An 8,961-nucleotide genomic window follows, 5' to 3' on the forward strand; every position below is an offset into this window, starting at 1 on the left:
ATTCTTATAATACGCTGAATTCATTATGAGTGGTATAAAAACAGACTATACCATTTTTAGCTAGAAATGTTAAGAAATGCACCTGCTGATAAGCTTATCAATTTTAATATGCTAGGGAGCTTAAACGGGCAAAATCAGAGTTATGAACCATCTCTATAACCCACAACAACTTTCTGGTCTTCCCCACAGGAGAACAGTGACCATATCAAGCTTTAGTGGCTTATCTTGACTATGCTCTGCCTAAACCGAAATCTCAGCTGCTGGACAGCTGTGAAAGATCAAGCTTAATTTTTTTTCTTGACATTGAATTTGAAGGGTGAATCCAAAGGCCTAACAGATCTGTTCCATTGCCAAGGGTTTTTTTTACCAGTTGATATAAGTATGCATTGGATCTTCAGAAATTTCTCATTACCATGATGTCGGTCAGCCAAAATATAATCTGCTCGGCAGAAGAACTGTCACACACTTGCTCCATTTCTGCACCAGATGGATGGGTTCACAATAAATTCCCATCTTGGTCCCTGGACTGGAAATCTCACATAAGAATTGACTTTTTAAAGATTGTGTTTTATGAGGTACTTCATCCCAGTGAGTTTCTAGTTATCTTCCAGCCAGAACAGTATTGCCTGAATTCACATGATGTTCTTCCCCTCCCTATCCATGCAAGACACCAGCTTGTTTTCCACTCCAAACTCTACGCTATAAGCCTGCATTATGTTGGCTCTTTACATTCATCTGGCCATTTCAAAAACAATTTTCTTTTCCCAAGAAGGCTTGTCTTTACTTATATCCAGGCTTGTTCCCAACTTTTATTGTTTAAATCTTCAGCTTTGACTACATTTCAGCTGATGATTTTATCTTTCTCCTAACAATTTTGGATTAAACTTCCAAAAATGAGTCATCTGAACCAGATTTGCCCTTGCTAATTTACTGGCTGCTGTACAGAGCTGGTTGACAAAATCTGGCTGATTCAGACGTTAATTAGAGGTAAATTGCAAAGTAAGAGAATTCTGGAAGCAGGGATTTTATTTTACATAGAAGAATCTTCACATAGATAACCAAAATCTTACTTAAGATAAATCAGTTCTTCTTTTATCACCAAGTAAAATTTTATATTGGTAAATGTATCCTGTTAAAAGTGCAGTGCTCACATTTAGTTCAAAATGGTACTCCAGGGAACCGGCAGCAAACTACATACACACTGCTGTGGCAGAGAATGCAGCACTTAAACAATGACATAGGAGATAATATAAAACTAATATAATTTAATATAAAAATGATCCTATTAAAAGCATGATGAGATCTCAGCACCCCTGGAAATGAGGATATATATTTATGTAGAGCAATGATATGGTCCTGGCTGCTATGTTATACTTCTTAATTAGATTACGTATTGCAAGAGAATACAGTTGATTTTGAAAATGTTCCACTGAAGGATGACAAAGTGGCTACCAGCCGGATAGATAAGTTCAGGCACTGATTTACATCAGAAGTGGGTTTGGAGTGTCTTAATTTTTAACTGCATATATGAAAGCGTGTTGAGCATTTGTAAAATCATATCAGCATTTATGGTTTTACAAATTTGAATTAAAATTCAGAATAAACTTTATTGCAATAACTGCTTTTACTTTGTTTTCATTTGTTGATTTATATATTTTGCGCTGTTGTTGATAGGATATTTAACCTGAAATTCATGAAAGGGTGCTAAGCTGTAGATCATGTGCAGGTTTATGCAAGTATTGCTGTATTGTAAAGGTGGTGTCTAATGTAAATGCATTTGTTTTAGTGGAATAAAGGTTTTGTCATAGTAAAAGACAGTTGATTTCAGTTTCAGCAATGATAAATCTTATTTTAACTTTAAATAAATGGAATTGTAACTTAAATATACTTAAACATATGTATGTATATATACATATATGCATATATATATGTGTGAGTATATATGTGTGTGTGTGCATGAGTGTATCCAGGACAAATTTTTCAAATGTAGGAACCCAAGTGAGTGCTGATTAAGGGTATCAGAGTAATGTAGCTGTTTTTATCAATGCATCTTTCTCCATCTAATACCCTGTATTTGTCACTGGGCTAATGAGCACTGGTGATGTGTATCACTAACACTGCCCTCCTCCACGTCAAGCTCCTCAGTGTTGCACTGTGGAGGCATATCTCACACAACTAAAGGATACTAATTTCCTTAAAAATCCTGAAGGAAAAGTAGGCCTAGACAAAACATCTGAGCTTTTTATAACTGTGGAATTTCTATATGGGGGGAAAAGAGCATTGGCTGTGCACACAGCCTAACTCCGTTTATGTCTGAAAGTGTGTTTTCCTCACAATGAAGTTCATTAGGCCTCAAGCTTTTTTTTTTAATGCCTACATGAACACTTCAAATATAAACCTTTTCAACTAAAATCTTTTATTTCAAATCTAAAATGTAACAGATACTTAAGAAAATTGTTGGATAAAGCTTGCACAATAATACATTAAGATCATAAAACCAGAAAGGAAGCAGAAAATTATATTTTAAAAACATAATTTCTCAAATGAAAAAAAACCTGACCTTACTCATACTTATTTTAACTGAGCAGTTAAAAACACTGTGATACAGCCTTATTAATAAAAGAAAGCAAACGATCATGAGAACTTCATAGACAGATATTAAACAGTCATTGTCTTGGAGATACGTGTGCCTTCGATGTGTGCCATGCACACAAGTGTCATTATTTCTCTCCCTAACAAGAGTTCACCTAATCAGGAGCAAGCTGAGGGATCGTTTTTTTAAGTTGCTGTAAATAGAGGGGTCAGGGAGAGGGACACAATCTTGCCTAAGCGCCTCCCTCCCTCCTTAACCTTGCCCCAGGCTGTTGGGAGGTTTACAGGAGCTCTGGTTCTCCTCACACTCGACACAAGGAGTCAGATGCTCCCAGTGCACATCCTATTATTACTCAGACTCAGTTTTGCTGCAGCCACACAGTTAAACCCAGGGAGATAAGATGGGAAATAATTGAGAGTACAGCAGCTGCAGACTCTGCCAGGGTGCTCAAATTTCTGGTAACTATGTCTTGGGGAAGACATTTTTCAGTCACTTGAAGATAACTGCTACAGATGTGATCCTCCCAATTCATCCATTTGGAAGTCAATTTTTAACCTTTTGTTTAAAAGGGCACTTCAAAATTGGTGTCTGGGTCTGCTGAAGGGGACAGGAAAGGCAGACCTGTCTGTAAGAAAACCAAGAATTAGCTGAAGGGCATCTTTTCCAGGGTATGGTTTTAGGTAGGATCCCAGCCCAATCAGAGAAACCATCAGAGTGTGGGGAAGAGGAATGCTTTTCTTCCAAAACAGATAAGTGCAATTGTTATACCTAAAGACAAGATTAATTTTTTGCTATGAATTGGATTACACTGACTCTTGTTAATCTAGCTGAAACAGATCTTGTTTGAGGGACTTTTGACTGAAGTAGTAGTCATCTGCCTTTGCTGGAAGGAAGTGAGAGTGACAGGCAAAGGATGTAGGAGGGAGGAGGTCTTTTATACTTTCAAGCTTTAACTTTGATTTAGCAGTGCAGGAAGAACTTTGCACCTTCAAGTTTGGCCCTCATGAGCAGAGTCACAATAAATTTCTCCTTCCTTACTTCTTACTATCATTCCTTTAGCGCTAGTAACAGAATTAATAGTTCTAAACTCCAAAGTGAATGTTTTGCTACTGTAAACACTTTTTTTAAAGGACATGATGTTAGTCATCCTGTGTTGCACTCCAGTGATTTCACAGTAAATATCCTTGCAGGCGAGTCTGAGAAACATTTGCTCGTCGCACAAGTCAGGAATTTGAGCCCTTTACCAACGTATCTTTTGCTTCCACGCAGTTATCCTGTGGTAAGAAAAAAAAATAGAGATGTATTAGGGGAGGGAAAGTATTCTGCTAGTCAGCTCAAAATGTAAAAAATTCCTCTATTTGAAAGGGGTTTTGTATAGATGCTCTGCTCTAGAAACTTGTTCTACTCAAATAATTCGCATCACAATACATATAGTAAAACATAACCTGGAGGATTGAGCTTTTACAAATATAGACATCAAAAATTAAACCAACATGGAAATCCTGATCCACAGTTATTTATTTTAACCAGTTTGACATAAATTGTCTAACAATGCTGTGATAGAGAAGATAATCTTACGTTGTTGACCAATGGAGGTGCGATCCATGGAAATTTTGTAGGAAAAAAACCCCATGATATATTTAGAAGCTGTTTAACTTCATTTCCAACAGGTTTGCACTAATCTTATGAAAATATACTGACCTTATATCTCCAGAAGAAGACTGTTGACCTATTTGCACTCCTTTACCCGGTTGGTCATCATTCAAAGTAGTAATTTAATTCTGGCTTTATTGTTTAATTTTATTATTACTTTTAGGAAAAAAAAGAGCTTGGTTTGGCTGAAGAAAGTATGCTGAAATTTTAGCTGGGTCTAGTTTCAATAGCTAAATGATGTAAAGTAAATACATTTTTATCACTACATTTGGCAATCCAAAGAATTCTTATTTAAAGCTGGAAGGAATCAGAATAAAGAGATCAGTTTGGAATGCAGCAGCTTAGTCTTAAGAGTATTTATATGGACTGAATGTTTAATATTATGTTTTATGGGTAGTCAGTTGTATCTGCAATGCAGTCAAAACCCTTTTTGATAGATGAGAGTAGTCTATGCAGAGAGTAAATCAACAAACATAATCAAAAGGTTTTGTTCTTATTGGCTTTTTGATATGAGCATGCAAAGTGCTGAACCCTTTTGATTCCAACAAATGCAGTGGGACTCTACCAGAGCTGTAGCATCCATGTCCTAGGTCTTGCTAAATGTTTTTAAAATAAATGTGTATTCCTAGAAGTCAAATGCCTAATAATACAAAAACTTCTCAGTCATGTAAAGGATGGCCATTTTTAAAGTGAAGTGCCAAGACAAAGCTCATCATTCATTGGCCTTGGTTTTTCAATCCCATGCCAACTACCTATTCAGCAGCTGTTGTAGGTCTCTAGGATATATGTAGGATACTTGCATGGAACAGCTGGGCAGTTCAGAAACCTTAGCTATTTATTTCCATTTTTTCACTTTGAGGTTTATTGATCAATGCACTAGGAGTATAATGCATAAAAAGCAACAGTTTACCTTGACAGTCAACCACAGACTACAGAATCTTCTGGAGGACACCAAGGCGGTGCTAAAGGTCAGCTGGCCTTGGCAGCAAATCAATGCATTTTTGCAAAATTACTAAAGACTGCAGGTTTCTTCAGCAATTCTTTTCCTTCTCCATCACTGAAATAATGTCACTTCATTCTTTGCACCTAACAGACAGTTACTTTTTCAGGTGATTTAAAAGATCAGTGAAAAAATTGTCCTATTACCTAGAATGACCACAAAACAAATCCAAGCTATGTAATACACAAAATGTTGTAAGGAATGTAGGTGTGTGGCCTGTGGAGGTCTTTTTTTGGGAAGACGTGCTACATTCACTGAGCTTTTGCCTCACCATGACCAAGGCCTGCTTGAGTGCAACCAGTTGCAGCAGTGAGGCTTCTCCAGTGGTGTTCAAGCATCAGCTGTTAGCACAGAATTTCTGTATCTGACGCTGGGGTTTTATAAGATTTAACATTCACATAGTCTTGTTCTGCTGGTACCAGCATCCCCATAGCATGAGTTTACAACACAAAGCACTGGGAAAAATAGCTAGGAACAAAGATTCTGAATTTACCTTAATACATATTTTGCCATTCATAAAATGACCAGTACCCTTCTGAACCTGTCACTCACCAAAACCAAGAACCACAGGTGTGCATGCAACTGTCCTCTGGGAAAAGAAGAAGAAAACAAGGGAAACATGTGCAGAAGGAAAAAAAAGAAACTGAATGTTTTGTTTACAGTCCTTCCACGAAGTGTTTAGACTGACAGGCTGGCCTCCAGGTGTGCGATATGCTACTTTCTGGGATATCAGTTCCATGATCATTCAGACTGGGAACTTGCTTGAGTGCACCATAGCTCCTCCCCAGCTTGCAAACCACCTCTCTTTGGGGTACACCAGAGTCTCATTCCAGTGCACGAGTCAGCCCATGACTTGTATGAAACCAGGCCTACCTGAGACTAGAAGTGCTCCCAGATTCTCCACTGTAGGGGCACATATTTGAATGTCTGCATCCCCCTCTGTCTCCCAGTTTTCTGTAGACAAAGGAACAGGGACATGACACAGTACAGAAAAGAAGGGCAGCTTCAAGCATGTGGTCTATATAAGCTTGGAGCTGCAAGAGCAGAATGCATTTTTACCTATGGTAAATCACAGTGCATTTGCAAGTATCTGCGGTTATGGATTTATTAAGTCTCATTAGTCCTTATGTTGTGGGGAAGGAAGAACCATACTTCCTCAGGAACTTCTAAACAGAAACTGAAAGCAGTGTTTCCCAGCCTCCTGTCCAGGAACCATTCATTAGTCACCCACGCAGTATTAGACACGTGACAGGCAAGATGATTGTAAACATGCTTTTCTACAGACAACAGACTCACATGTGCAAGCTAGCAAGCAAGCCAAAGAAATGGAGTGAAATAAATGTAATAAATTAATAATCTTATTTAGTCTGATTTTTAGGAACTTTTGTAAAGGGTTAAACAATTGTTTACTGGTTTACTTCAAGAAAGGTAGGCACTGATTTAATTAAGGAAATGGTGAGCAGTTCTGGTCCAGAAAGTCCAGACTAGAAGGAGATTCAAAGCTTGATTCTATCTAAGATCTGGGCAAGTGAATTAGGTCTGTGTGCATATCGTCTACAATAGAGGCCTAATTTAGGTATATCTGCATATGTAGATGATCTGAATAGACTTCTTAAGCATTGATGTAGTGTCAAACTTTAAAAAGCACAGACTGTTTTTGTTTATATGTTTCAGTATTTAAATTATGTGCATTTAATTCTGCAGACAGAGGAGCAAGATACAGATAAACTCCCTCCTACCAGAAATAGAAGGTAATGTATGTGGTATCAAAGAAAGAGAACAAGGGAGTGTGATGACTGGGTAGCAGCCTTAGAAATCAGTTAGATGAAATGGTAACTGAATCATGTTCTTTTATTCATTCAGCCCAAATGATACACTCAGTCCTGTGCAAGGCTGAGAAGAAGACATGATCTTTGTCCTAAGGATCTTACCATGTAACTGAATGGACCAATGGAAGTATAAAGGCAAATCTATCAGAGAAAAATTAATTCCACCAGATTTTAAACTCCTTTGACTTCTTTCTTTATTTTCCCAGAACATGGGTCTGATGCTCTGGGGCTAGAAACAACTTTCTGAAGATGAGCTTGAAGGAAAAGAGTTTATAGAGTCCCTCCTTGACTGGTGCTATCTTGTCAAGAAATGGAACGAAAAGGGAAAAGAAGAACTTATATTATGTTTGGGCTGTAGCCCAGGAATATGTGGAGGAGGACTCTCATCCCAGAATGCACTTCAGGCACAGCCCCTAAATCTCAGCAAATTGTATCTGGGTTCTTATTTTTCTCAGTTGTAAAATAGACTTAATTTTAAGGCATGACAAAAGCTCATTCATCATCTGCCAAAAAGTACTTAGATATTGCATGGCAATCAGAGGGTATGTGCAGAGTTATTGGGATGGTTGATTTTATTAGTGTGCATTTTTGGCATTCTGTACAGACATGAACCTTCAGCAGAAGCTGGAGCAAGCAATTTTTGCCAATCTAATCAAGAGAACGGCTATGGTTCATTTCCAGGGGCCCGAAGACCACACATACTATCATAAAGGATATTACCATTCTCCAGACTCTTCTCAATTCAATTCTTCAGTTCAACGTCTCTGGAACACCTACTGTAACAGTACTCTTCTTAGAGACAAGCCTTCAGGGAGAACATGTGGGTGACATGGTGCTTTCTCATATATATATACGTGGGAGTATTTCTGATTTATGTATAGCTTTCTATCTACACTTATTAGGAAGAATGAAATAATTTGAATTGGTATACACTGCCTTTATTTTGACAAAGTTCATTACAACAGAAGTCTTTAATGTAATACTCTATTACATAGGCAGCTGTTTTAGACCCCCTTCCTGTGTGGCACATAGGGCCACAAATCTAGATGATCATAACAATCCCTTCCAGCCTCAAGTCCGACGAATCTCAGCTAGCTTTCCTAAAACCCCTCAGCTGTTTTGAGATTATTTTCTTTAGTCTTTTGGTAATTACTTAGCTCTCAGAAATGCACAGGACTTCTTGTTCACTCTCTGAACAAATCCAGATATATTGGTTTGTCAGAAGTAAAATGTTATGTGACATCATAAGCCAAACACCTTTACTTTAGGGTGGAATTTGAATTTAATACTCCCTTTTTGTGACAGCTTGGCCTTCTCTTTATTCAGAGGCTGTGAAAAAATATACACAAACCTTTCAAAAAATTATCACCTACTAATATCTCAAATCAAAAATTGTACCATAGTACGTTCTGGGAATTATGCCAGCTAATGAAACCTTTACTTCATACATAATTTTATTGCTCTGCCACTTAAGTGCCACTTAAGACTTTAAAATAGTTGTTGGAAATTATAAGTTTATTGTACATATACACACCCATTACTCTTAGCTACTACTAGCAGGAGTTTGTCAGCTAAGATGAGCCTGACTGTTGTGGATGTCACCACTGAGTCAGTCCAAGCCTCCATGCTTTATTTGGCTTCCTCTGTGGTCAATAGGTAAAACAAGGACATTAAATCCGACCCCTAATGATTCAGCTATTCAGGCCTATTTTTTTTTCAATCTTGCCCTCCACATGCAGTTTTTTTCTTGCCAGCTGGGGTAATCTTGTCCATATGCAAGGGACTCCCACAGGTTTACCTGAATGAATTTTCCAAAGCATCAGACAGATAAGGGGCACGAGCGGTGACCACTTTCACTTTTAAATGGAAGTGTGGTCCAGTCCAAA

At 37.8% G+C, this 8,961-nt stretch overlaps 1 long non-coding RNA gene across 1 annotated transcript; it reads right to left on the bottom strand.

Moving 5' to 3' along the window:
• Positions 1-1,087: 1,087 nt before the first annotated feature.
• On the bottom strand, positions 1,088-6,202 carry LOC135312299 (uncharacterized). The gene is made up of 3 exons (XR_010371866.1): positions 6,120-6,202; positions 5,740-5,835; positions 1,088-3,867 (listed from the first exon to the last, which is right to left on the bottom strand). It is a non-coding gene; the product is annotated as an uncharacterized LOC135312299 (long non-coding RNA).
• Between the last annotated feature and the right edge of the window lie 2,759 nt (positions 6,203-8,961).

The sequence above is a fragment of the Phalacrocorax carbo genome, chromosome 2 (assembly GCF_963921805.1).
Source record: "Phalacrocorax carbo chromosome 2, bPhaCar2.1, whole genome shotgun sequence".
NCBI classification, from domain to species: Eukaryota; Metazoa; Chordata; class Aves; order Suliformes; family Phalacrocoracidae; genus Phalacrocorax; species Phalacrocorax carbo.